The 26055-nt window shown below is 37.6% G+C and overlaps 36 non-coding genes across 36 annotated transcripts; all 36 read right to left on the bottom strand.

The window, feature by feature from the left end:
- Window positions 1–73: 73 nt before the first annotated feature.
- On the bottom strand, window positions 74–146 carry Trnaf-gaa (transfer RNA phenylalanine (anticodon GAA)). The gene has a single exon. It is a non-coding gene; the product is annotated as a tRNA-Phe (tRNA).
- A 1287-nt stretch (window positions 147–1433) lies between these two features.
- On the bottom strand, window positions 1434–1506 carry Trnaf-gaa (transfer RNA phenylalanine (anticodon GAA)). The gene has a single exon. It is a non-coding gene; the product is annotated as a tRNA-Phe (tRNA).
- A 607-nt stretch (window positions 1507–2113) lies between these two features.
- On the bottom strand, window positions 2114–2186 carry Trnaf-gaa (transfer RNA phenylalanine (anticodon GAA)). The gene has a single exon. It is a non-coding gene; the product is annotated as a tRNA-Phe (tRNA).
- A 607-nt stretch (window positions 2187–2793) lies between these two features.
- On the bottom strand, window positions 2794–2866 carry Trnaf-gaa (transfer RNA phenylalanine (anticodon GAA)). Its single transcript has one exon. It is a non-coding gene; the product is annotated as a tRNA-Phe (tRNA).
- Window positions 2867–3473: 607 nt separating this feature from the next.
- Trnaf-gaa (transfer RNA phenylalanine (anticodon GAA)) lies at window positions 3474–3546 on the bottom strand. The gene has a single exon. It is a non-coding gene; the product is annotated as a tRNA-Phe (tRNA).
- Window positions 3547–4153: 607 nt separating this feature from the next.
- On the bottom strand, window positions 4154–4226 carry Trnaf-gaa (transfer RNA phenylalanine (anticodon GAA)). The gene has a single exon. It is a non-coding gene; the product is annotated as a tRNA-Phe (tRNA).
- Window positions 4227–4833: 607 nt separating this feature from the next.
- Window positions 4834–4906, bottom strand: Trnaf-gaa (transfer RNA phenylalanine (anticodon GAA)). Its single transcript has one exon. It is a non-coding gene; the product is annotated as a tRNA-Phe (tRNA).
- A 607-nt stretch (window positions 4907–5513) lies between these two features.
- On the bottom strand, window positions 5514–5586 carry Trnaf-gaa (transfer RNA phenylalanine (anticodon GAA)). Its single transcript has one exon. It is a non-coding gene; the product is annotated as a tRNA-Phe (tRNA).
- A 607-nt stretch (window positions 5587–6193) lies between these two features.
- Window positions 6194–6266, bottom strand: Trnaf-gaa (transfer RNA phenylalanine (anticodon GAA)). The gene has a single exon. It is a non-coding gene; the product is annotated as a tRNA-Phe (tRNA).
- Window positions 6267–6873: 607 nt separating this feature from the next.
- Trnaf-gaa (transfer RNA phenylalanine (anticodon GAA)) lies at window positions 6874–6946 on the bottom strand. Its single transcript has one exon. It is a non-coding gene; the product is annotated as a tRNA-Phe (tRNA).
- Window positions 6947–7552: 606 nt separating this feature from the next.
- Trnaf-gaa (transfer RNA phenylalanine (anticodon GAA)) lies at window positions 7553–7625 on the bottom strand. Its single transcript has one exon. It is a non-coding gene; the product is annotated as a tRNA-Phe (tRNA).
- A 607-nt stretch (window positions 7626–8232) lies between these two features.
- On the bottom strand, window positions 8233–8305 carry Trnaf-gaa (transfer RNA phenylalanine (anticodon GAA)). The gene has a single exon. It is a non-coding gene; the product is annotated as a tRNA-Phe (tRNA).
- A 607-nt stretch (window positions 8306–8912) lies between these two features.
- On the bottom strand, window positions 8913–8985 carry Trnaf-gaa (transfer RNA phenylalanine (anticodon GAA)). Its single transcript has one exon. It is a non-coding gene; the product is annotated as a tRNA-Phe (tRNA).
- Window positions 8986–9592: 607 nt separating this feature from the next.
- Trnaf-gaa (transfer RNA phenylalanine (anticodon GAA)) lies at window positions 9593–9665 on the bottom strand. The gene has a single exon. It is a non-coding gene; the product is annotated as a tRNA-Phe (tRNA).
- Window positions 9666–10272: 607 nt separating this feature from the next.
- Window positions 10273–10345, bottom strand: Trnaf-gaa (transfer RNA phenylalanine (anticodon GAA)). The gene has a single exon. It is a non-coding gene; the product is annotated as a tRNA-Phe (tRNA).
- A 607-nt stretch (window positions 10346–10952) lies between these two features.
- On the bottom strand, window positions 10953–11025 carry Trnaf-gaa (transfer RNA phenylalanine (anticodon GAA)). Its single transcript has one exon. It is a non-coding gene; the product is annotated as a tRNA-Phe (tRNA).
- Window positions 11026–11632: 607 nt separating this feature from the next.
- Window positions 11633–11705, bottom strand: Trnaf-gaa (transfer RNA phenylalanine (anticodon GAA)). The gene has a single exon. It is a non-coding gene; the product is annotated as a tRNA-Phe (tRNA).
- A 607-nt stretch (window positions 11706–12312) lies between these two features.
- Trnaf-gaa (transfer RNA phenylalanine (anticodon GAA)) lies at window positions 12313–12385 on the bottom strand. Its single transcript has one exon. It is a non-coding gene; the product is annotated as a tRNA-Phe (tRNA).
- Window positions 12386–12992: 607 nt separating this feature from the next.
- Window positions 12993–13065, bottom strand: Trnaf-gaa (transfer RNA phenylalanine (anticodon GAA)). The gene has a single exon. It is a non-coding gene; the product is annotated as a tRNA-Phe (tRNA).
- Window positions 13066–13672: 607 nt separating this feature from the next.
- Window positions 13673–13745, bottom strand: Trnaf-gaa (transfer RNA phenylalanine (anticodon GAA)). Its single transcript has one exon. It is a non-coding gene; the product is annotated as a tRNA-Phe (tRNA).
- Window positions 13746–14352: 607 nt separating this feature from the next.
- Window positions 14353–14425, bottom strand: Trnaf-gaa (transfer RNA phenylalanine (anticodon GAA)). Its single transcript has one exon. It is a non-coding gene; the product is annotated as a tRNA-Phe (tRNA).
- Window positions 14426–15032: 607 nt separating this feature from the next.
- Window positions 15033–15105, bottom strand: Trnaf-gaa (transfer RNA phenylalanine (anticodon GAA)). The gene has a single exon. It is a non-coding gene; the product is annotated as a tRNA-Phe (tRNA).
- Window positions 15106–15712: 607 nt separating this feature from the next.
- Window positions 15713–15785, bottom strand: Trnaf-gaa (transfer RNA phenylalanine (anticodon GAA)). Its single transcript has one exon. It is a non-coding gene; the product is annotated as a tRNA-Phe (tRNA).
- Window positions 15786–16392: 607 nt separating this feature from the next.
- On the bottom strand, window positions 16393–16465 carry Trnaf-gaa (transfer RNA phenylalanine (anticodon GAA)). The gene has a single exon. It is a non-coding gene; the product is annotated as a tRNA-Phe (tRNA).
- A 607-nt stretch (window positions 16466–17072) lies between these two features.
- On the bottom strand, window positions 17073–17145 carry Trnaf-gaa (transfer RNA phenylalanine (anticodon GAA)). The gene has a single exon. It is a non-coding gene; the product is annotated as a tRNA-Phe (tRNA).
- Window positions 17146–17752: 607 nt separating this feature from the next.
- Window positions 17753–17825, bottom strand: Trnaf-gaa (transfer RNA phenylalanine (anticodon GAA)). The gene has a single exon. It is a non-coding gene; the product is annotated as a tRNA-Phe (tRNA).
- Window positions 17826–18432: 607 nt separating this feature from the next.
- On the bottom strand, window positions 18433–18505 carry Trnaf-gaa (transfer RNA phenylalanine (anticodon GAA)). The gene has a single exon. It is a non-coding gene; the product is annotated as a tRNA-Phe (tRNA).
- Window positions 18506–19112: 607 nt separating this feature from the next.
- Trnaf-gaa (transfer RNA phenylalanine (anticodon GAA)) lies at window positions 19113–19185 on the bottom strand. The gene has a single exon. It is a non-coding gene; the product is annotated as a tRNA-Phe (tRNA).
- Window positions 19186–19792: 607 nt separating this feature from the next.
- Trnaf-gaa (transfer RNA phenylalanine (anticodon GAA)) lies at window positions 19793–19865 on the bottom strand. Its single transcript has one exon. It is a non-coding gene; the product is annotated as a tRNA-Phe (tRNA).
- A 607-nt stretch (window positions 19866–20472) lies between these two features.
- On the bottom strand, window positions 20473–20545 carry Trnaf-gaa (transfer RNA phenylalanine (anticodon GAA)). Its single transcript has one exon. It is a non-coding gene; the product is annotated as a tRNA-Phe (tRNA).
- Window positions 20546–21152: 607 nt separating this feature from the next.
- Window positions 21153–21225, bottom strand: Trnaf-gaa (transfer RNA phenylalanine (anticodon GAA)). The gene has a single exon. It is a non-coding gene; the product is annotated as a tRNA-Phe (tRNA).
- A 607-nt stretch (window positions 21226–21832) lies between these two features.
- On the bottom strand, window positions 21833–21905 carry Trnaf-gaa (transfer RNA phenylalanine (anticodon GAA)). The gene has a single exon. It is a non-coding gene; the product is annotated as a tRNA-Phe (tRNA).
- A 607-nt stretch (window positions 21906–22512) lies between these two features.
- Window positions 22513–22585, bottom strand: Trnaf-gaa (transfer RNA phenylalanine (anticodon GAA)). Its single transcript has one exon. It is a non-coding gene; the product is annotated as a tRNA-Phe (tRNA).
- A 607-nt stretch (window positions 22586–23192) lies between these two features.
- On the bottom strand, window positions 23193–23265 carry Trnaf-gaa (transfer RNA phenylalanine (anticodon GAA)). The gene has a single exon. It is a non-coding gene; the product is annotated as a tRNA-Phe (tRNA).
- Window positions 23266–23872: 607 nt separating this feature from the next.
- On the bottom strand, window positions 23873–23945 carry Trnaf-gaa (transfer RNA phenylalanine (anticodon GAA)). The gene has a single exon. It is a non-coding gene; the product is annotated as a tRNA-Phe (tRNA).
- Window positions 23946–24554: 609 nt separating this feature from the next.
- On the bottom strand, window positions 24555–24627 carry Trnaf-gaa (transfer RNA phenylalanine (anticodon GAA)). The gene has a single exon. It is a non-coding gene; the product is annotated as a tRNA-Phe (tRNA).
- Between the last annotated feature and the right edge of the window lie 1428 nt (window positions 24628–26055).

Genomic DNA, 26055 nt, shown 5'->3' with positions numbered 1-26055 from the left:
AAAACTGTCTTTGGATTATCTTGCAAAAGTGGTGAGTAGCAAAAAATATCCTGCCAGCCGCCGGATTGTTCCGTGCCGGAACCCGGGATTGAACCGGGGGCCTTTAGATCTTCAGTCTAACGCTCTCCCAACTGAGCTATTCCGGCTGACAAGGATTGTTCTCCAATTAGGTGTATTTATTGATATGTAGCATCTACAACCTTGTGCTGATTTTGATATACATGTGAAACTGAAAGAGTGTAAATTAAGAATTTTATTTTCGTGTGTTAGGTGGGTCCTTTGAGCCTCTGGAAAGATCCCTTCTTTACCTGACAGTATAATTTCAAAAAACGTGTTCTAAGAATATTCATGTCTATGTTAATAAGTCCGTGTATTTTGCTCATTATAGGATTTTAGCTTTAATACAAAATAAATTATGCTTTCATGAACAAGAAAAACGTTAATGTCTCGTCGACGCTATCTTTTGAACATCAAGATTGACTTGACCATACTTTTGGCATCATAAAGGATCGTCTTCAACGTTACCAACTTGAAGTTAGATTTACGGACAGTTCATGATTTGAAAGACAGCGCCATTCATCTGTCAAATGTGTGTTTTCTTCTCTCGTATATCGTATTAGTTGTCTCTGAAATCTGACGTGCATGACATTAATGTAGCTACATCTATTCATTCTATGGTAAAAACTGTCTTTGGATTATCTTGCAAAAGTGGTGAGTAGCAAAAAATATCCTGCCAGCCGCCGGATTGTTCCGTGCCGGAACCCGGGATTAAACCGGGGGCCTTTAGATCTTCAGTCTAACGCTCTCCCAACTGAGCTATTCCGGCTGACAAGGATTGTTCTCCAATTAGGTGTATTTATTGATATGTAGCATCTACAACCTTGTGCTGATTTTGATATACATGTGAAACTGAAAGAGTGTAAATTAAGAATTTTATTTTCGTGTGTTAGGTGGGTCCTTTGAGCCTCTGGAAAGATCCCTTCTTTACCTGACAGTATAATTTCAAAAAACGTGTTCTAAGAATATTCATGTCTATGTTAATAAGTCCGTGTATTTTGCTCATTATAGGATTTTAGCTTTAATACAAAATAAATTATGCTTTCATGAACAAGAAAAACGTTAATGTCTCGTCGACGCTATCTTTTGAACATCAAGATTGACTTGACCATACTTTTGGCATCATAAAGGATCGTCTTCAACGTTACCAACTTGAAGTTAGATTTACGGACAGTTCATGATTTGAAAGACAGCGCCATTCATCTGTCAAATGTGTGTTTTCTTCTCTCGTATATCGTATTAGTTGTCTCTGAAATCTGACGTGCATGACATTAATGTAGCTACATCTATTCATTCTATGGTAAAAACTGTCTTTGGATTATCTTGCAAAAGTGGTGAGTAGCAAAAAATATCCTGCCAGCCGCCGGATTGTTCCGTGCCGGAACCCGGGATTGAACCGGGGGCCTTTAGATCTTCAGTCTAACGCTCTCCCAACTGAGCTATTCCGGCTGACAAGGATTGTTCTCCAATTAGGTGTATTTATTGATATGTAGCATCTACAACCTTGTGCTGATTTTGATATACATGTGAAACTGAAAGAGTGTAAATTAAGAATTTTATTTTCGTGTGTTAGGTGGGTCCTTTGAGCCTCTGGAAAGATCCCTTCTTTACCTGACAGTATAATTTCAAAAAACGTGTTCTAAGAATATTCATGTCTATGTTAATAAGTCCGTGTATTTTGCTCATTATAGGATTTTAGCTTTAATACAAAATAAATTATGCTTTCATGAACAAGAAAAACGTTAATGTCTCGTCGACGCTATCTTTTGAACATCAAGATTGACTTGACCATACTTTTGGCATCATAAAGGATCGTCTTCAACGTTACCAACTTGAAGTTAGATTTACGGACAGTTCATGATTTGAAAGACAGCGCCATTCATCTGTCAAATGTGTGTTTTCTTCTCTCGTATATCGTATTAGTTGTCTCTGAAATCTGACGTGCATGACATTAATGTAGCTACATCTATTCATTCTATGGTAAAAACTGTCTTTGGATTATCTTGCAAAAGTGGTGAGTAGCAAAAAATATCCTGCCAGCCGCCGGATTGTTCCGTGCCGGAACCCGGGATTGAACCGGGGGCCTTTAGATCTTCAGTCTAACGCTCTCCCAACTGAGCTATTCCGGCTGACAAGGATTGTTCTCCAATTAGGTGTATTTATTGATATGTAGCATCTACAACCTTGTGCTGATTTTGATATACATGTGAAACTGAAAGAGTGTAAATTAAGAATTTTATTTTCGTGTGTTAGGTGGGTCCTTTGAGCCTCTGGAAAGATCCCTTCTTTACCTGACAGTATAATTTCAAAAAACGTGTTCTAAGAATATTCATGTCTATGTTAATAAGTCCGTGTATTTTGCTCATTATAGGATTTTAGCTTTAATACAAAATAAATTATGCTTTCATGAACAAGAAAAACGTTAATGTCTCGTCGACGCTATCTTTTGAACATCAAGATTGACTTGACCATACTTTTGGCATCATAAAGGATCGTCTTCAACGTTACCAACTTGAAGTTAGATTTACGGACAGTTCATGATTTGAAAGACAGCGCCATTCATCTGTCAAATGTGTGTTTTCTTCTCTCGTATATCGTATTAGTTGTCTCTGAAATCTGACGTGCATGACATTAATGTAGCTACATCTATTCATTCTATGGTAAAAACTGTCTTTGGATTATCTTGCAAAAGTGGTGAGTAGCAAAAAATATCCTGCCAGCCGCCGGATTGTTCCGTGCCGGAACCCGGGATTGAACCGGGGGCCTTTAGATCTTCAGTCTAACGCTCTCCCAACTGAGCTATTCCGGCTGACAAGGATTGTTCTCCAATTAGGTGTATTTATTGATATGTAGCATCTACAACCTTGTGCTGATTTTGATATACATGTGAAACTGAAAGAGTGTAAATTAAGAATTTTATTTTCGTGTGTTAGGTGGGTCCTTTGAGCCTCTGGAAAGATCCCTTCTTTACCTGACAGTATAATTTCAAAAAACGTGTTCTAAGAATATTCATGTCTATGTTAATAAGTCCGTGTATTTTGCTCATTATAGGATTTTAGCTTTAATACAAAATAAATTATGCTTTCATGAACAAGAAAAACGTTAATGTCTCGTCGACGCTATCTTTTGAACATCAAGATTGACTTGACCATACTTTTGGCATCATAAAGGATCGTCTTCAACGTTACCAACTTGAAGTTAGATTTACGGACAGTTCATGATTTGAAAGACAGCGCCATTCATCTGTCAAATGTGTGTTTTCTTCTCTCGTATATCGTATTAGTTGTCTCTGAAATCTGACGTGCATGACATTAATGTAGCTACATCTATTCATTCTATGGTAAAAACTGTCTTTGGATTATCTTGCAAAAGTGGTGAGTAGCAAAAAATATCCTGCCAGCCGCCGGATTGTTCCGTGCCGGAACCCGGGATTGAACCGGGGGCCTTTAGATCTTCAGTCTAACGCTCTCCCAACTGAGCTATTCCGGCTGACAAGGATTGTTCTCCAATTAGGTGTATTTATTGATATGTAGCATCTACAACCTTGTGCTGATTTTGATATACATGTGAAACTGAAAGAGTGTAAATTAAGAATTTTATTTTCGTGTGTTAGGTGGGTCCTTTGAGCCTCTGGAAAGATCCCTTCTTTACCTGACAGTATAATTTCAAAAAACGTGTTCTAAGAATATTCATGTCTATGTTAATAAGTCCGTGTATTTTGCTCATTATAGGATTTTAGCTTTAATACAAAATAAATTATGCTTTCATGAACAAGAAAAACGTTAATGTCTCGTCGACGCTATCTTTTGAACATCAAGATTGACTTGACCATACTTTTGGCATCATAAAGGATCGTCTTCAACGTTACCAACTTGAAGTTAGATTTACGGACAGTTCATGATTTGAAAGACAGCGCCATTCATCTGTCAAATGTGTGTTTTCTTCTCTCGTATATCGTATTAGTTGTCTCTGAAATCTGACGTGCATGACATTAATGTAGCTACATCTATTCATTCTATGGTAAAAACTGTCTTTGGATTATCTTGCAAAAGTGGTGAGTAGCAAAAAATATCCTGCCAGCCGCCGGATTGTTCCGTGCCGGAACCCGGGATTGAACCGGGGGCCTTTAGATCTTCAGTCTAACGCTCTCCCAACTGAGCTATTCCGGCTGACAAGGATTGTTCTCCAATTAGGTGTATTTATTGATATGTAGCATCTACAACCTTGTGCTGATTTTGATATACATGTGAAACTGAAAGAGTGTAAATTAAGAATTTTATTTTCGTGTGTTAGGTGGGTCCTTTGAGCCTCTGGAAAGATCCCTTCTTTACCTGACAGTATAATTTCAAAAAACGTGTTCTAAGAATATTCATGTCTATGTTAATAAGTCCGTGTATTTTGCTCATTATAGGATTTTAGCTTTAATACAAAATAAATTATGCTTTCATGAACAAGAAAAACGTTAATGTCTCGTCGACGCTATCTTTTGAACATCAAGATTGACTTGACCATACTTTTGGCATCATAAAGGATCGTCTTCAACGTTACCAACTTGAAGTTAGATTTACGGACAGTTCATGATTTGAAAGACAGCGCCATTCATCTGTCAAATGTGTGTTTTCTTCTCTCGTATATCGTATTAGTTGTCTCTGAAATCTGACGTGCATGACATTAATGTAGCTACATCTATTCATTCTATGGTAAAAACTGTCTTTGGATTATCTTGCAAAAGTGGTGAGTAGCAAAAAATATCCTGCCAGCCGCCGGATTGTTCCGTGCCGGAACCCGGGATTGAACCGGGGGCCTTTAGATCTTCAGTCTAACGCTCTCCCAACTGAGCTATTCCGGCTGACAAGGATTGTTCTCCAATTAGGTGTATTTATTGATATGTAGCATCTACAACCTTGTGCTGATTTTGATATACATGTGAAACTGAAAGAGTGTAAATTAAGAATTTTATTTTCGTGTGTTAGGTGGGTCCTTTGAGCCTCTGGAAAGATCCCTTCTTTACCTGACAGTATAATTTCAAAAAACGTGTTCTAAGAATATTCATGTCTATGTTAATAAGTCCGTGTATTTTGCTCATTATAGGATTTTAGCTTTAATACAAAATAAATTATGCTTTCATGAACAAGAAAAACGTTAATGTCTCGTCGACGCTATCTTTTGAACATCAAGATTGACTTGACCATACTTTTGGCATCATAAAGGATCGTCTTCAACGTTACCAACTTGAAGTTAGATTTACGGACAGTTCATGATTTGAAAGACAGCGCCATTCATCTGTCAAATGTGTGTTTTCTTCTCTCGTATATCGTATTAGTTGTCTCTGAAATCTGACGTGCATGACATTAATGTAGCTACATCTATTCATTCTATGGTAAAAACTGTCTTTGGATTATCTTGCAAAAGTGGTGAGTAGCAAAAAATATCCTGCCAGCCGCCGGATTGTTCCGTGCCGGAACCCGGGATTGAACCGGGGGCCTTTAGATCTTCAGTCTAACGCTCTCCCAACTGAGCTATTCCGGCTGACAAGGATTGTTCTCCAATTAGGTGTATTTATTGATATGTAGCATCTACAACCTTGTGCTGATTTTGATATACATGTGAAACTGAAAGAGTGTAAATTAAGAATTTTATTTTCGTGTGTTAGGTGGGTCCTTTGAGCCTCTGGAAAGATCCCTTCTTTACCTGACAGTATAATTTCAAAAAACGTGTTCTAAGAATATTCATGTCTATGTTAATAAGTCCGTGTATTTTGCTCATTATAGGATTTTAGCTTTAATACAAAATAAATTATGCTTTCATGAACAAGAAAAACGTTAATGTCTCGTCGACGCTATCTTTTGAACATCAAGATTGACTTGACCATACTTTTGGCATCATAAAGGATCGTCTTCAACGTTACCAACTTGAAGTTAGATTTACGGACAGTTCATGATTTGAAAGACAGCGCCATTCATCTGTCAAATGTGTGTTTTCTTCTCTCGTATATCGTATTAGTTGTCTCTGAAATCTGACGTGCATGACATTAATGTAGCTACATCTATTCATTCTATGGTAAAAACTGTCTTTGGATTATCTTGCAAAAGTGGTGAGTAGCAAAAAATATCCTGCCAGCCGCCGGATTGTTCCGTGCCGGAACCCGGGATTGAACCGGGGGCCTTTAGATCTTCAGTCTAACGCTCTCCCAACTGAGCTATTCCGGCTGACAAGGATTGTTCTCCAATTAGGTGTATTTATTGATATGTAGCATCTACAACCTTGTGCTGATTTTGATATACATGTGAAACTGAAAGAGTGTAAATTAAGAATTTTATTTTCGTGTGTTAGGTGGGTCCTTTGAGCCTCTGGAAAGATCCCTTCTTTACCTGACAGTATAATTTCAAAAAACGTGTTCTAAGAATATTCATGTCTATGTTAATAAGTCCGTGTATTTTGCTCATTATAGGATTTTAGCTTTAATACAAAATAAATTATGCTTTCATGAACAAGAAAAACGTTAATGTCTCGTCGACGCTATCTTTTGAACATCAAGATTGACTTGACCATACTTTTGGCATCATAAAGGATCGTCTTCAACGTTACCAACTTGAAGTTAGATTTACGGACAGTTCATGATTTGAAAGACAGCGCCATTCATCTGTCAAATGTGTGTTTTCTTCTCTCGTATATCGTATTAGTTGTCTCTGAAATCTGACGTGCATGACATTAATGTAGCTACATCTATTCATTCTATGGTAAAAACTGTCTTTGGATTATCTTGCAAAAGTGGTGAGTAGCAAAAAATATCCTGCCAGCCGCCGGATTGTTCCGTGCCGGAACCCGGGATTGAACCGGGGGCCTTTAGATCTTCAGTCTAACGCTCTCCCAACTGAGCTATTCCGGCTGACAAGGATTGTTCTCCAATTAGGTGTATTTATTGATATGTAGCATCTACAACCTTGTGCTGATTTTGATATACATGTGAAACTGAAAGAGTGTAAATTAAGAATTTATTTTCGTGTGTTAGGTGGGTCCTTTGAGCCTCTGGAAAGATCCCTTCTTTACCTGACAGTATAATTTCAAAAAACGTGTTCTAAGAATATTCATGTCTATGTTAATAAGTCCGTGTATTTTGCTCATTATAGGATTTTAGCTTTAATACAAAATAAATTATGCTTTCATGAACAAGAAAAACGTTAATGTCTCGTCGACGCTATCTTTTGAACATCAAGATTGACTTGACCATACTTTTGGCATCATAAAGGATCGTCTTCAACGTTACCAACTTGAAGTTAGATTTACGGACAGTTCATGATTTGAAAGACAGCGCCATTCATCTGTCAAATGTGTGTTTTCTTCTCTCGTATATCGTATTAGTTGTCTCTGAAATCTGACGTGCATGACATTAATGTAGCTACATCTATTCATTCTATGGTAAAAACTGTCTTTGGATTATCTTGCAAAAGTGGTGAGTAGCAAAAAATATCCTGCCAGCCGCCGGATTGTTCCGTGCCGGAACCCGGGATTGAACCGGGGGCCTTTAGATCTTCAGTCTAACGCTCTCCCAACTGAGCTATTCCGGCTGACAAGGATTGTTCTCCAATTAGGTGTATTTATTGATATGTAGCATCTACAACCTTGTGCTGATTTTGATATACATGTGAAACTGAAAGAGTGTAAATTAAGAATTTTATTTTCGTGTGTTAGGTGGGTCCTTTGAGCCTCTGGAAAGATCCCTTCTTTACCTGACAGTATAATTTCAAAAAACGTGTTCTAAGAATATTCATGTCTATGTTAATAAGTCCGTGTATTTTGCTCATTATAGGATTTTAGCTTTAATACAAAATAAATTATGCTTTCATGAACAAGAAAAACGTTAATGTCTCGTCGACGCTATCTTTTGAACATCAAGATTGACTTGACCATACTTTTGGCATCATAAAGGATCGTCTTCAACGTTACCAACTTGAAGTTAGATTTACGGACAGTTCATGATTTGAAAGACAGCGCCATTCATCTGTCAAATGTGTGTTTTCTTCTCTCGTATATCGTATTAGTTGTCTCTGAAATCTGACGTGCATGACATTAATGTAGCTACATCTATTCATTCTATGGTAAAAACTGTCTTTGGATTATCTTGCAAAAGTGGTGAGTAGCAAAAAATATCCTGCCAGCCGCCGGATTGTTCCGTGCCGGAACCCGGGATTGAACCGGGGGCCTTTAGATCTTCAGTCTAACGCTCTCCCAACTGAGCTATTCCGGCTGACAAGGATTGTTCTCCAATTAGGTGTATTTATTGATATGTAGCATCTACAACCTTGTGCTGATTTTGATATACATGTGAAACTGAAAGAGTGTAAATTAAGAATTTTATTTTCGTGTGTTAGGTGGGTCCTTTGAGCCTCTGGAAAGATCCCTTCTTTACCTGACAGTATAATTTCAAAAAACGTGTTCTAAGAATATTCATGTCTATGTTAATAAGTCCGTGTATTTTGCTCATTATAGGATTTTAGCTTTAATACAAAATAAATTATGCTTTCATGAACAAGAAAAACGTTAATGTCTCGTCGACGCTATCTTTTGAACATCAAGATTGACTTGACCATACTTTTGGCATCATAAAGGATCGTCTTCAACGTTACCAACTTGAAGTTAGATTTACGGACAGTTCATGATTTGAAAGACAGCGCCATTCATCTGTCAAATGTGTGTTTTCTTCTCTCGTATATCGTATTAGTTGTCTCTGAAATCTGACGTGCATGACATTAATGTAGCTACATCTATTCATTCTATGGTAAAAACTGTCTTTGGATTATCTTGCAAAAGTGGTGAGTAGCAAAAAATATCCTGCCAGCCGCCGGATTGTTCCGTGCCGGAACCCGGGATTGAACCGGGGGCCTTTAGATCTTCAGTCTAACGCTCTCCCAACTGAGCTATTCCGGCTGACAAGGATTGTTCTCCAATTAGGTGTATTTATTGATATGTAGCATCTACAACCTTGTGCTGATTTTGATATACATGTGAAACTGAAAGAGTGTAAATTAAGAATTTTATTTTCGTGTGTTAGGTGGGTCCTTTGAGCCTCTGGAAAGATCCCTTCTTTACCTGACAGTATAATTTCAAAAAACGTGTTCTAAGAATATTCATGTCTATGTTAATAAGTCCGTGTATTTTGCTCATTATAGGATTTTAGCTTTAATACAAAATAAATTATGCTTTCATGAACAAGAAAAACGTTAATGTCTCGTCGACGCTATCTTTTGAACATCAAGATTGACTTGACCATACTTTTGGCATCATAAAGGATCGTCTTCAACGTTACCAACTTGAAGTTAGATTTACGGACAGTTCATGATTTGAAAGACAGCGCCATTCATCTGTCAAATGTGTGTTTTCTTCTCTCGTATATCTTATTAGTTGTCTCTGAAATCTGACGTGCATGACATTAATGTAGCTACATCTATTCATTCTATGGTAAAAACTGTCTTTGGATTATCTTGCAAAAGTGGTGAGTAGCAAAAAATATCCTGCCAGCCGCCGGATTGTTCCGTGCCGGAACCCGGGATTGAACCGGGGGCCTTTAGATCTTCAGTCTAACGCTCTCCCAACTGAGCTATTCCGGCTGACAAGGATTGTTCTCCAATTAGGTGTATTTATTGATATGTAGCATCTACAACCTTGTGCTGATTTTGATATACATGTGAAACTGAAAGAGTGTAAATTAAGAATTTTATTTTCGTGTGTTAGGTGGGTCCTTTGAGCCTCTGGAAAGATCCCTTCTTTACCTGACAGTATAATTTCAAAAAACGTGTTCTAAGAATATTCATGTCTATGTTAATAAGTCCGTGTATTTTGCTCATTATAGGATTTTAGCTTTAATACAAAATAAATTATGCTTTCATGAACAAGAAAAACGTTAATGTCTCGTCGACGCTATCTTTTGAACATCAAGATTGACTTGACCATACTTTTGGCATCATAAAGGATCGTCTTCAACGTTACCAACTTGAAGTTAGATTTACGGACAGTTCATGATTTGAAAGACAGCGCCATTCATCTGTCAAATGTGTGTTTTCTTCTCTCGTATATCGTATTAGTTGTCTCTGAAATCTGACGTGCATGACATTAATGTAGCTACATCTATTCATTCTATGGTAAAAACTGTCTTTGGATTATCTTGCAAAAGTGGTGAGTAGCAAAAAATATCCTGCCAGCCGCCGGATTGTTCCGTGCCGGAACCCGGGATTGAACCGGGGGCCTTTAGATCTTCAGTCTAACGCTCTCCCAACTGAGCTATTCCGGCTGACAAGGATTGTTCTCCAATTAGGTGTATTTATTGATATGTAGCATCTACAACCTTGTGCTGATTTTGATATACATGTGAAACTGAAAGAGTGTAAATTAAGAATTTTATTTTCGTGTGTTAGGTGGGTCCTTTGAGCCTCTGGAAAGATCCCTTCTTTACCTGACAGTATAATTTCAAAAAACGTGTTCTAAGAATATTCATGTCTATGTTAATAAGTCCGTGTATTTTGCTCATTATAGGATTTTAGCTTTAATACAAAATAAATTATGCTTTCATGAACAAGAAAAACGTTAATGTCTCGTCGACGCTATCTTTTGAACATCAAGATTGACTTGACCATACTTTTGGCATCATAAAGGATCGTCTTCAACGTTACCAACTTGAAGTTAGATTTACGGACAGTTCATGATTTGAAAGACAGCGCCATTCATCTGTCAAATGTGTGTTTTCTTCTCTCGTATATCGTATTAGTTGTCTCTGAAATCTGACGTGCATGACATTAATGTAGCTACATCTATTCATTCTATGGTAAAAACTGTCTTTGGATTATCTTGCAAAAGTGGTGAGTAGCAAAAAATATCCTGCCAGCCGCCGGATTGTTCCGTGCCGGAACCCGGGATTGAACCGGGGGCCTTTAGATCTTCAGTCTAACGCTCTCCCAACTGAGCTATTCCGGCTGACAAGGATTGTTCTCCAATTAGGTGTATTTATTGATATGTAGCATCTACAACCTTGTGCTGATTTTGATATACATGTGAAACTGAAAGAGTGTAAATTAAGAATTTTATTTTCGTGTGTTAGGTGGGTCCTTTGAGCCTCTGGAAAGATCCCTTCTTTACCTGACAGTATAATTTCAAAAAACGTGTTCTAAGAATATTCATGTCTATGTTAATAAGTCCGTGTATTTTGCTCATTATAGGATTTTAGCTTTAATACAAAATAAATTATGCTTTCATGAACAAGAAAAACGTTAATGTCTCGTCGACGCTATCTTTTGAACATCAAGATTGACTTGACCATACTTTTGGCATCATAAAGGATCGTCTTCAACGTTACCAACTTGAAGTTAGATTTACGGACAGTTCATGATTTGAAAGACAGCGCCATTCATCTGTCAAATGTGTGTTTTCTTCTCTCGTATATCGTATTAGTTGTCTCTGAAATCTGACGTGCATGACATTAATGTAGCTACATCTATTCATTCTATGGTAAAAACTGTCTTTGGATTATCTTGCAAAAGTGGTGAGTAGCAAAAAATATCCTGCCAGCCGCCGGATTGTTCCGTGCCGGAACCCGGGATTGAACCGGGGGCCTTTAGATCTTCAGTCTAACGCTCTCCCAACTGAGCTATTCCGGCTGACAAGGATTGTTCTCCAATTAGGTGTATTTATTGATATGTAGCATCTACAACCTTGTGCTGATTTTGATATACATGTGAAACTGAAAGAGTGTAAATTAAGAATTTTATTTTCGTGTGTTAGGTGGGTCCTTTGAGCCTCTGGAAAGATCCCTTCTTTACCTGACAGTATAATTTCAAAAAACGTGTTCTAAGAATATTCATGTCTATGTTAATAAGTCCGTGTATTTTGCTCATTATAGGATTTTAGCTTTAATACAAAATAAATTATGCTTTCATGAACAAGAAAAACGTTAATGTCTCGTCGACGCTATCTTTTGAACATCAAGATTGACTTGACCATACTTTTGGCATCATAAAGGATCGTCTTCAACGTTACCAACTTGAAGTTAGATTTACGGACAGTTCATGATTTGAAAGACAGCGCCATTCATCTGTCAAATGTGTGTTTTCTTCTCTCGTATATCGTATTAGTTGTCTCTGAAATCTGACGTGCATGACATTAATGTAGCTACATCTATTCATTCTATGGTAAAAACTGTCTTTGGATTATCTTGCAAAAGTGGTGAGTAGCAAAAAATATCCTGCCAGCCGCCGGATTGTTCCGTGCCGGAACCCGGGATTGAACCGGGGGCCTTTAGATCTTCAGTCTAACGCTCTCCCAACTGAGCTATTCCGGCTGACAAGGATTGTTCTCCAATTAGGTGTATTTATTGATATGTAGCATCTACAACCTTGTGCTGATTTTGATATACATGTGAAACTGAAAGAGTGTAAATTAAGAATTTTATTTTCGTGTGTTAGGTGGGTCCTTTGAGCCTCTGGAAAGATCCCTTCTTTACCTGACAGTATAATTTCAAAAAACGTGTTCTAAGAATATTCATGTCTATGTTAATAAGTCCGTGTATTTTGCTCATTATAGGATTTTAGCTTTAATACAAAATAAATTATGCTTTCATGAACAAGAAAAACGTTAATGTCTCGTCGACGCTATCTTTTGAACATCAAGATTGACTTGACCATACTTTTGGCATCATAAAGGATCGTCTTCAACGTTACCAACTTGAAGTTAGATTTACGGACAGTTCATGATTTGAAAGACAGCGCCATTCATCTGTCAAATGTGTGTTTTCTTCTCTCGTATATCGTATTAGTTGTCTCTGAAATCTGACGTGCATGACATTAATGTAGCTACATCTATTCATTCTATGGTAAAAACTGTCTTTGGATTATCTTGCAAAAGTGGTGAGTAGCAAAAAATATCCTGCCAGCCGCCGGATTGTTCCGTGCCGGAACCCGGGATTGAACCGGGGGCCTTTAGATCTTCAGTCTAACGCTCTCCCAACTGAGCTATTCCGGCTGACAAGGATTGTTCTCCAATTAGGTGTATTTATTGATATGTAGCATCTACAACCTTGTGCTGATTTTGATATACATGTGAAACTGAAAGAGTGTAAATTAAGAATTTTATTTTCGTGTGTTAGGTGGGTCCTTTGAGCCTCTGGAAAGATCCCTTCTTTACCTGACAGTATAATTTCAAAAAACGTGTTCTAAGAATATTCATGTCTATGTTAATAAGTCCGTGTATTTTGCTCATTATAGGATTTTAGCTTTAATACAAAATAAATTATGCTTTCATGAACAAGAAAAACGTTAATGTCTCGTCGACGCTATCTTTTGAACATCAAGATTGACTTGACCATACTTTTGGCATCATAAAGGATCGTCTTCAACGTTACCAACTTGAAGTTAGATTTACGGACAGTTCATGATTTGAAAGACAGCGCCATTCATCTGTCAAATGTGTGTTTTCTTCTCTCGTATATCGTATTAGTTGTCTCTGAAATCTGACGTGCATGACATTAATGTAGCTACATCTATTCATTCTATGGTAAAAACTGTCTTTGGATTATCTTGCAAAAGTGGTGAGTAGCAAAAAATATCCTGCCAGCCGCCGGATTGTTCCGTGCCGGAACCCGGGATTGAACCGGGGGCCTTTAGATCTTCAGTCTAACGCTCTCCCAACTGAGCTATTCCGGCTGACAAGGATTGTTCTCCAATTAGGTGTATTTATTGATATGTAGCATCTACAACCTTGTGCTGATTTTGATATACATGTGAAACTGAAAGAGTGTAAATTAAGAATTTTATTTTCGTGTGTTAGGTGGGTCCTTTGAGCCTCTGGAAAGATCCCTTCTTTACCTGACAGTATAATTTCAAAAAACGTGTTCTAAGAATATTCATGTCTATGTTAATAAGTCCGTGTATTTTGCTCATTATAGGATTTTAGCTTTAATACAAAATAAATTATGCTTTCATGAACAAGAAAAACGTTAATGTCTCGTCGACGCTATCTTTTGAACATCAAGATTGACTTGACCATACTTTTGGCATCATAAAGGATCGTCTTCAACGTTACCAACTTGAAGTTAGATTTACGGACAGTTCATGATTTGAAAGACAGCGCCATTCATCTGTCAAATGTGTGTTTTCTTCTCTCGTATATCGTATTAGTTGTCTCTGAAATCTGACGTGCATGACATTAATGTAGCTACATCTATTCATTCTATGGTAAAAACTGTCTTTGGATTATCTTGCAAAAGTGGTGAGTAGCAAAAAATATCCTGCCAGCCGCCGGATTGTTCCGTGCCGGAACCCGGGATTGAACCGGGGGCCTTTAGATCTTCAGTCTAACGCTCTCCCAACTGAGCTATTCCGGCTGACAAGGATTGTTCTCCAATTAGGTGTATTTATTGATATGTAGCATCTACAACCTTGTGCTGATTTTGATATACATGTGAAACTGAAAGAGTGTAAATTAAGAATTTTATTTTCGTGTGTTAGGTGGGTCCTTTGAGCCTCTGGAAAGATCCCTTCTTTACCTGACAGTATAATTTCAAAAAACGTGTTCTAAGAATATTCATGTCTATGTTAATAAGTCCGTGTATTTTGCTCATTATAGGATTTTAGCTTTAATACAAAATAAATTATGCTTTCATGAACAAGAAAAACGTTAATGTCTCGTCGACGCTATCTTTTGAACATCAAGATTGACTTGACCATACTTTTGGCATCATAAAGGATCGTCTTCAACGTTACCAACTTGAAGTTAGATTTACGGACAGTTCATGATTTGAAAGACAGCGCCATTCATCTGTCAAATGTGTGTTTTCTTCTCTCGTATATCGTATTAGTTGTCTCTGAAATCTGACGTGCATGACATTAATGTAGCTACATCTATTCATTCTATGGTAAAAACTGTCTTTGGATTATCTTGCAAAAGTGGTGAGTAGCAAAAAATATCCTGCCAGCCGCCGGATTGTTCCGTGCCGGAACCCGGGATTGAACCGGGGGCCTTTAGATCTTCAGTCTAACGCTCTCCCAACTGAGCTATTCCGGCTGACAAGGATTGTTCTCCAATTAGGTGTATTTATTGATATGTAGCATCTACAACCTTGTGCTGATTTTGATATACATGTGAAACTGAAAGAGTGTAAATTAAGAATTTTATTTTCGTGTGTTAGGTGGGTCCTTTGAGCCTCTGGAAAGATCCCTTCTTTACCTGACAGTATAATTTCAAAAAACGTGTTCTAAGAATATTCATGTCTATGTTAATAAGTCCGTGTATTTTGCTCATTATAGGATTTTAGCTTTAATACAAAATAAATTATGCTTTCATGAACAAGAAAAACGTTAATGTCTCGTCGACGCTATCTTTTGAACATCAAGATTGACTTGACCATACTTTTGGCATCATAAAGGATCGTCTTCAACGTTACCAACTTGAAGTTAGATTTACGGACAGTTCATGATTTGAAAGACAGCGCCATTCATCTGTCAAATGTGTGTTTTCTTCTCTCGTATATCGTATTAGTTGTCTCTGAAATCTGACGTGCATGACATTAATGTAGCTACATCTATTCATTCTATGGTAAAAACTGTCTTTGGATTATCTTGCAAAAGTGGTGAGTAGCAAAAAATATCCTGCCAGCCGCCGGATTGTTCCGTGCCGGAACCCGGGATTGAACCGGGGGCCTTTAGATCTTCAGTCTAACGCTCTCCCAACTGAGCTATTCCGGCTGACAAGGATTGTTCTCCAATTAGGTGTATTTATTGATATGTAGCATCTACAACCTTGTGCTGATTTTGATATACATGTGAAACTGAAAGAGTGTAAATTAAGAATTTTATTTTCGTGTGTTAGGTGGGTCCTTTGAGCCTCTGGAAAGATCCCTTCTTTACCTGACAGTATAATTTCAAAAAACGTGTTCTAAGAATATTCATGTCTATGTTAATAAGTCCGTGTATTTTGCTCATTATAGGATTTTAGCTTTAATACAAAATAAATTATGCTTTCATGAACAAGAAAAACGTTAATGTCTCGTCGACGCTATCTTTTGAACATCAAGATTGACTTGACCATACTTTTGGCATCATAAAGGATCGTCTTCAACGTTACCAACTTGAAGTTAGATTTACGGACAGTTCATGATTTGAAAGACAGCGCCATTCATCTGTCAAATGTGTGTTTTCTTCTCTCGTATATCGTATTAGTTGTCTCTGAAATCTGACGTGCATGACATTAATGTAGCTACATCTATTCATTCTATGGTAAAAACTGTCTTTGGATTATCTTGCAAAAGTGGTGAGTAGCAAAAAATATCCTGCCAGCCGCCGGATTGTTCCGTGCCGGAACCCGGGATTGAACCGGGGGCCTTTAGATCTTCAGTCTAACGCTCTCCCAACTGAGCTATTCCGGCTGACAAGGATTGTTCTCCAATTAGGTGTATTTATTGATATGTAGCATCTACAACCTTGTGCTGATTTTGATATACATGTGAAACTGAAAGAGTGTAAATTAAGAATTTTATTTTCGTGTGTTAGGTGGGTCCTTTGAGCCTCTGGAAAGATCCCTTCTTTACCTGACAGTATAATTTCAAAAAACGTGTTCTAAGAATATTCATGTCTATGTTAATAAGTCCGTGTATTTTGCTCATTATAGGATTTTAGCTTTAATACAAAATAAATTATGCTTTCATGAACAAGAAAAACGTTAATGTCTCGTCGACGCTATCTTTTGAACATCAAGATTGACTTGACCATACTTTTGGCATCATAAAGGATCGTCTTCAACGTTACCAACTTGAAGTTAGATTTACGGACAGTTCATGATTTGAAAGACAGCGCCATTCATCTGTCAAATGTGTGTTTTCTTCTCTCGTATATCGTATTAGTTGTCTCTGAAATCTGACGTGCATGACATTAATGTAGCTACATCTATTCATTCTATGGTAAAAACTGTCTTTGGATTATCTTGCAAAAGTGGTGAGTAGCAAAAAATATCCTGCCAGCCGCCGGATTGTTCCGTGCCGGAACCCGGGATTGAACCGGGGGCCTTTAGATCTTCAGTCTAACGCTCTCCCAACTGAGCTATTCCGGCTGACAAGGATTGTTCTCCAATTAGGTGTATTTATTGATATGTAGCATCTACAACCTTGTGCTGATTTTGATATACATGTGAAACTGAAAGAGTGTAAATTAAGAATTTTATTTTCGTGTGTTAGGTGGGTCCTTTGAGCCTCTGGAAAGATCCCTTCTTTACCTGACAGTATAATTTCAAAAAACGTGTTCTAAGAATATTCATGTCTATGTTAATAAGTCCGTGTATTTTGCTCATTATAGGATTTTAGCTTTAATACAAAATAAATTATGCTTTCATGAACAAGAAAAACGTTAATGTCTCGTCGACGCTATCTTTTGAACATCAAGATTGACTTGACCATACTTTTGGCATCATAAAGGATCGTCTTCAACGTTACCAACTTGAAGTTAGATTTACGGACAGTTCATGATTTGAAAGACAGCGCCATTCATCTGTCAAATGTGTGTTTTCTTCTCTCGTATATCGTATTAGTTGTCTCTGAAATCTGACGTGCATGACATTAATGTAGCTACATCTATTCATTCTATGGTAAAAACTGTCTTTGGATTATCTTGCAAAAGTGGTGAGTAGCAAAAAATATCCTGCCAGCCGCCGGATTGTTCCGTGCCGGAACCCGGGATTGAACCGGGGGCCTTTAGATCTTCAGTCTAACGCTCTCCCAACTGAGCTATTCCGGCTGACAAGGATTGTTCTCCAATTAGGTGTATTTATTGATATGTAGCATCTACAACCTTGTGCTGATTTTGATATACATGTGAAACTGAAAGAGTGTAAATTAAGAATTTTATTTTCGTGTGTTAGGTGGGTCCTTTGAGCCTCTGGAAAGATCCCTTCTTTACCTGACAGTATAATTTCAAAAAACGTGTTCTAAGAATATTCATGTCTATGTTAATAAGTCCGTGTATTTTGCTCATTATAGGATTTTAGCTTTAATACAAAATAAATTATGCTTTCATGAACAAGAAAAACGTTAATGTCTCGTCGACGCTATCTTTTGAACATCAAGATTGACTTGACCATACTTTTGGCATCATAAAGGATCGTCTTCAACGTTACCAACTTGAAGTTAGATTTACGGACAGTTCATGATTTGAAAGACAGCGCCATTCATCTGTCAAATGTGTGTTTTCTTCTCTCGTATATCGTATTAGTTGTCTCTGAAATCTGACGTGCATGACATTAATGTAGCTACATCTATTCATTCTATGGTAAAAACTGTCTTTGGATTATCTTGCAAAAGTGGTGAGTAGCAAAAAATATCCTGCCAGCCGCCGGATTGTTCCGTGCCGGAACCCGGGATTGAACCGGGGGCCTTTAGATCTTCAGTCTAACGCTCTCCCAACTGAGCTATTCCGGCTGACAAGGATTGTTCTCCAATTAGGTGTATTTATTGATATGTAGCATCTACAACCTTGTGCTGATTTTGATATACATGTGAAACTGAAAGAGTGTAAATTAAGAATTTTATTTTCGTGTGTTAGGTGGGTCCTTTGAGCCTCTGGAAAGATCCCTTCTTTACCTGACAGTATAATTTCAAAAAACGTGTTCTAAGAATATTCATGTCTATGTTAATAAGTCCGTGTATTTTGCTCATTATAGGATTTTAGCTTTAATACAAAATAAATTATGCTTTCATGAACAAGAAAAACGTTAATGTCTCGTCGACGCTATCTTTTGAACATCAAGATTGACTTGACCATACTTTTGGCATCATAAAGGATCGTCTTCAACGTTACCAACTTGAAGTTAGATTTACGGACAGTTCATGATTTGAAAGACAGCGCCATTCATCTGTCAAATGTGTGTTTTCTTCTCTCGTATATCGTATTAGTTGTCTCTGAAATCTGACGTGCATGACATTAATGTAGCTACATCTATTCATTCTATGGTAAAAACTGTCTTTGGATTATCTTGCAAAAGTGGTGAGTAGCAAAAAATATCCTGCCAGCCGCCGGATTGTTCCGTGCCGGAACCCGGGATTGAACCGGGGGCCTTTAGATCTTCAGTCTAACGCTCTCCCAACTGAGCTATTCCGGCTGACAAGGATTGTTCTCCAATTAGGTGTATTTATTGATATGTAGCATCTACAACCTTGTGCTGATTTTGATATACATGTGAAACTGAAAGAGTGTAAATTAAGAATTTTATTTTCGTGTGTTAGGTGGGTCCTTTGAGCCTCTGGAAAGATCCCTTCTTTACCTGACAGTATAATTTCAAAAAACGTGTTCTAAGAATATTCATGTCTATGTTAATAAGTCCGTGTATTTTGCTCATTATAGGATTTTAGCTTTAATACAAAATAAATTATGCTTTCATGAACAAGAAAAACGTTAATGTCTCGTCGACGCTATCTTTTGAACATCAAGATTGACTTGACCATACTTTTGGCATCATAAAGGATCGTCTTCAACGTTACCAACTTGAAGTTAGATTTACGGACAGTTCATGATTTGAAAGACAGCGCCATTCATCTGTCAAATGTGTGTTTTCTTCTCTCGTATATCGTATTAGTTGTCTCTGAAATCTGACGTGCATGACATTAATGTAGCTACATCTATTCATTCTATGGTAAAAACTGTCTTTGGATTATCTTGCAAAAGTGGTGAGTAGCAAAAAATATCCTGCCAGCCGCCGGATTGTTCCGTGCCGGAACCCGGGATTGAACCGGGGGCCTTTAGATCTTCAGTCTAACGCTCTCCCAACTGAGCTATTCCGGCTGACAAGGATTGTTCTCCAATTAGGTGTATTTATTGATATGTAGCATCTACAACCTTGTGCTGATTTTGATATACATGTGAAACTGAAAGAGTGTAAATTAAGAATTTTATTTTCGTGTGTTAGGTGGGTCCTTTGAGCCTCTGGAAAGATCCCTTCTTTACCTGACAGTATAATTTCAAAAAACGTGTTCTAAGAATATTCATGTCTATGTTAATAAGTCCGTGTATTTTGCTCATTATAGGATTTTAGCTTTAATACAAAATAAATTATGCTTTCATGAACAAGAAAAACGTTAATGTCTCGTCGACGCTATCTTTTGAACATCAAGATTGACTTGACCATACTTTTGGCATCATAAAGGATCGTCTTCAACGTTACCAACTTGAAGTTAGATTTACGGACAGTTCATGATTTGAAAGACAGCGCCATTCATCTGTCAAATGTGTGTTTTCTTCTCTCGTATATCGTATTAGTTGTCTCTGAAATCTGACGTGCATGACATTAATGTAGCTACATCTATTCATTCTATGGTAAAAACTGTCTTTGGATTATCTTGCAAAAGTGGTGAGTAGCAAAAAATATCCTGCCAGCCGCCGGATTGTTCCGTGCCGGAACCCGGGATTGAACCGGGGGCCTTTAGATCTTCAGTCTAACGCTCTCCCAACTGAGCTATTCCGGCTGACAAGGATTGTTCTCCAATTAGGTGTATTTATTGATATGTAGCATCTACAACCTTGTGCTGATTTTGATATACATGTGAAACTGAAAGAGTGTAAATTAAGAATTTTATTTTCGTGTGTTAGGTGGGTCCTTTGAGCCTCTGGAAAGATCCCTTCTTTACCTGACAGTATAATTTCAAAAAACGTGTTCTAAGAATATTCATGTCTATGTTAATAAGTCCGTGTATTTTGCTCATTATAGGATTTTAGCTTTAATACAAAATAAATTATGCTTTCATGAACAAGAAAAACGTTAATGTCTCGTCGACGCTATCTTTTGAACATCAAGATTGACTTGACCATACTTTTGGCATCATAAAGGATCGTCTTCAACGTTACCAACTTGAAGTTAGATTTACGGACAGTTCATGATTTGAAAGACAGCGCCATTCATCTGTCAAATGTGTGTTTTCTTCTCTCGTATATCGTATTAGTTGTCTCTGAAATCTGACGTGCATGACATTAATGTAGCTACATCTATTCATTCTATGGTAAAAACTGTCTTTGGATTATCTTGCAAAAGTGGTGAGTAGCAAAAAATATCCTGCCAGCCGCCGGATTGTTCCGTGCCGGAACCCGGGATTGAACCGGGGGCCTTTAGATCTTCAGTCTAACGCTCTCCCAACTGAGCTATTCCGGCTGACAAGGATTGTTCTCCAATTAGGTGTATTTATTGATATGTAGCATCTACAACCTTGTGCTGATTTTGATATACATGTGAAACTGAAAGAGTGTAAATTAAGAATTTTATTTTCGTGTGTTAGGTGGGTCCTTTGAGCCTCTGGAAAGATCCCTTCTTTACCTGACAGTATAATTTCAAAAAACGTGTTCTAAGAATATTCATGTCTATGTTAATAAGTCCGTGTATTTTGCTCATTATAGGATTTTAGCTTTAATACAAAATAAATTATGCTTTCATGAACAAGAAAAACGTTAATGTCTCGTCGACGCTATCTTTTGAACATCAAGATTGACTTGACCATACTTTTGGCATCATAAAGGATCGTCTTCAACGTTACCAACTTGAAGTTAGATTTACGGACAGTTCATGATTTGAAAGACAGCGCCATTCATCTGTCAAATGTGTGTTTTCTTCTCTCGTATATCGTATTAGTTGTCTCTGAAATCTGACGTGCATGACATTAATGTAGCTACATCTATTCATTCTATGGTAAAAACTGTCTTTGGATTATCTTGCAAAAGTGGTGAGTAGCAAAAAATATCCTGCCAGCCGCCGGATTGTTCCGTGCCGGAACCCGGGATTGAACCGGGGGCCTTTAGATCTTCAGTCTAACGCTCTCCCAACTGAGCTATTCCGGCTGACAAGGATTGTTCTCCAATTAGGTGTATTTATTGATATGTAGCATCTACAACCTTGTGCTGATTTTGATATACATGTGAAACTGAAAGAGTGTAAATTAAGAATTTTATTTTCGTGTGTTAGGTGGGTCCTTTGAGCCTCTGGAAAGATCCCTTCTTTACCTGACAGTATAATTTCAAAAAACGTGTTCTAAGAATATTCATGTCTATGTTAATAAGTCCGTGTATTTTGCTCATTATAGGATTTTAGCTTTAATACAAAATAAATTATGCTTTCATGAACAAGAAAAACGTTAATGTCTCGTCGACGCTATCTTTTGAACATCAAGATTGACTTGACCATACTTTTGGCATCATAAAGGATCGTCTTCAACGTTACCAACTTGAAGTTAGATTTACGGACAGTTCATGATTTGAAAGACAGCGCCATTCATCTGTCAAATGTGTGTTTTCTTCTCTCGTATATCGTATTAGTTGTCTCTGAAATCTGACGTGCATGACATTAATGTAGCTACATCTATTCATTCTATGGTAAAAACTGTCTTTGGATTATCTTGCAAAAGTGGTGAGTAGCAAAAAATATCCTGCCAGCCGCCGGATTGTTCCGTGCCGGAACCCGGGATTGAACCGGGGGCCTTTAGATCTTCAGTCTAACGCTCTCCCAACTGAGCTATTCCGGCTGACAAGGATTGTTCTCCAATTAGGTGTATTTATTGATATGTAGCATCTACAACCTTGTGCTGATTTTGATATACATGTGAAACTGAAAGAGTGTAAATTAAGAATTTTATTTTCGTGTGTTAGGTGGGTCCTTTGAGCCTCTGGAAAGATCCCTTCTTTACCTGACAGTATAATTTCAAAAAACGTGTTCTAAGAATATTCATGTCTATGTTAATAAGTCCGTGTATTTTGCTCATTATAGGATTTTAGCTTTAATACAAAATAAATTATGCTTTCATGAACAAGAAAAACGTTAATGTCTCGTCGACGCTATCTTTTGAACATCAAGATTGACTTGACCATACTTTTGGCATCATAAAGGATCGTCTTCAACGTTACCAACTTGAAGTTAGATTTACGGACAGTTCATGATTTGAAAGACAGCGCCATTCATCTGTCAAATGTGTGTTTTCTTCTCTCGTATATCGTATTAGTTGTCTCTGAAATCTGACGTGCATGACATTAATGTAGCTACATCTATTCATTCTATGGTAAAAACTGTCTTTGGATTATCTTGCAAAAGTGGTGAGTAGCAAAAAATATCCTGCCAGCCGCCGGATTGTTCCGTGCCGGAACCCGGGATTGAACCGGGGGCCTTTAGATCTTCAGTCTAACGCTCTCCCAACTGAGCTATTCCGGCTGACAAGGATTGTTCTCCAATTAGGTGTATTTATTGATATGTAGCATCTACAACCTTGTGCTGATTTTGATATACATGTGAAACTGAAAGAGTGTAAATTAAGAATTTTATTTTCGTGTGTTAGGTGGGTCCTTTGAGCCTCTGGAAAGATCCCTTCTTTACCTGACAGTATAATTTCAAAAAACGTGTTCTAAGAATATTCATGTCTATGTTAATAAGTCCGTGTATTTTGCTCATTATAGGATTTTAGCTTTAATACAAAATAAATTATGCTTTCATGAACAAGAAAAACGTTAATGTCTCGTCGACGCTATCTTTTGAACATCAAGATTGACTTGACCATACTTTTGGCATCATAAAGGATCGTCTTCAACGTTACCAACTTGAAGTTAGATTTACGGACAGTTCATGATTTGAAAGACAGCGCCATTCATCTGTCAAATGTGTGTTTTCTTCTCTCGTATATCGTATTAGTTGTCTCTGAAATCTGACGTGCATGACATTAATGTAGCTACATCTATTCATTCTATGGTAAAAACTGTCTTTGGATTATCTTGCAAAAGTGGTGAGTAGCAAAAAATATCCTGCCAGCCGCCGGATTGTTCCGTGCCGGAACCCGGGATTGAACCGGGGGCCTTTAGATCTTCAGTCTAACGCTCTCCCAACTGAGCTATTCCGGCTGACAAGGATTGTTCTCCAATTAGGTGTATTTATTGATATGTAGCATCTACAACCTTGTGCTGATTTTGATATACATGTGAAACTGAAAGAGTGTAAATTAAGAATTTTATTTTCGTGTGTTAGGTGGGTCCTTTGAGCCTCTGGAAAGATCCCTTCTTTACCTGACAGTATAATTTCAAAAAACGTGTGTTCTAAGAATATTCATGTCTATGTTAATAAGTCCGTGTATTTTGCTCATTATAGGATTTTAGCTTTAATACAAAATAAATTATGCTTTCATGAACAAGAAAAACGTTAATGTCTCGTCGACGCTATCTTTTGAACATCAAGATTGACTTGACCATACTTTTGGCATCATAAAGGATCGTCTTCAACGTTACCAACTTGAAGTTAGATTTACGGACAGTTCATGATTTGAAAGACAGCGCCATTCATCTGTCAAATGTGTGTTTTCTTCTCTCGTATATCGTATTAGTTGTCTCTGAAATCTGACGTGCATGACATTAATGTAGCTACATCTATTCATTCTATGGTAAAAACTGTCTTTGGATTATCTTGCAAAAGTGGTGAGTAGCAAAAAATATCCTGCCAGCCGCCGGATTGTTCCGTGCCGGAACCCGGGATTGAACCGGGGGCCTTTAGATCTTCAGTCTAACGCTCTCCCAACTGAGCTATTCCGGCTGACAAGGATTGTTCTCCAATTAGGTGTATTTATTGATATGTAGCATCTACAACCTTGTGCTGATTTTGATATACATGTGAAACTGAAAGAGTGTAAATTAAGAATTTTATTTTCGTGTGTTAGGTGGGTCCTTTGAGCCTCTGGAAAGATCCCTTCTTTACCTGACAGTATAATTTCAAAAAACGTGTTCTAAGAATATTCATGTCTATGTTAATAAGTCCGTGTATTTTGCTCATTATAGGATTTTAGCTTTAATACAAAATAAATTATGCTTTCATGAACAAGAAAAACGTTAATGTCTCGTCGACGCTATCTTTTGAACATCAAGATTGACTTGACCATACTTTTGGCATCATAAAGGATCGTCTTCAACGTTACCAACTTGAAGTTAGATTTACGGACAGTTCATGATTTGAAAGACAGCGCCATTCATCTGTCAAATGTGTGTTTTCTTCTCTCGTATATCGTATTAGTTGTCTCTGAAATCTGACGTGCATGACATTAATGTAGCTACATCTATTCATTCTATGGTAAAAACTGTCTTTGGATTATCTTGCAAAAGTGGTGAGTAGCAAAAAATATCCTGCCAGCCGCCGGATTGTTCCGTGCCGGAACCCGGGATTGAACCGGGGGCCTTTAGATCTTCAGTCTAACGCTCTCCCAACTGAGCTATTCCGGCTGACAAGGATTGTTCTCCAATTAGGTGTATTTATTGATATGTAGCATCTACAACCTTGTGCTGATTTTGATATACATGTGAAACTGAAAGAGTGTAAATTAAGAATTTTATTTTCGTGTGTTAGGTGGGTCCTTTGAGCCTCTGGAAAGATCCCTTCTTTACCTGACAGTATAATTTCAAAAAACGTGTTCTAAGAATATTCATGTCTATGTTAATAAGTCCGTGTATTTTGCTCATTATAGGATTTTAGCTTTAATACAAAATAAATTATGCTTTCATGAACAAGAAAAACGTTAATGTCTCGTCGACGCTATCTTTTGAACATCAAGATTGACTTGACCATACTTTTGGCATCATAAAGGATCGTCTTCAACGTTACCAACTTGAAGTTAGATTTACGGACAGTTCATGATTTGAAAGACAGCGCCATTCATCTGTCAAATGTGTGTTTTCTTCTCTCGTATATCGTATTAGTTGTCTCTGAAATCTGACGTGCATGACATTAATGTAGCTACATCTATTCATTCTATGGTAAAAACTGTCTTTGGATTATCTTGCAAAAGTGGTGAGTAGCAAAAAATATCCTGCCAGCCGCCGGATTGTTCCGTGCCGGAACCCGGGATTGAACCGGGGGCCTTTAGATCTTCAGTCTAACGCTCTCCCAACTGAGCTATTCCGGCTGACAAGGATTGTTCTCCAATTAGGTGTATTTATTGATATGTAGCATCTACAACCTTGTGCTGATTTT

Source organism: Mytilus californianus, unplaced genomic scaffold (genome assembly GCF_021869535.1).
Source record: "Mytilus californianus isolate M0D057914Y unplaced genomic scaffold, xbMytCali1.0.p SCAF_14, whole genome shotgun sequence".
Taxonomy (NCBI): domain Eukaryota; kingdom Metazoa; phylum Mollusca; class Bivalvia; order Mytilida; family Mytilidae; genus Mytilus; species Mytilus californianus.
Note: the sequence above shows the minus strand (reverse complement) of the source record. Positions and strands in the feature narration are given on the sequence as shown.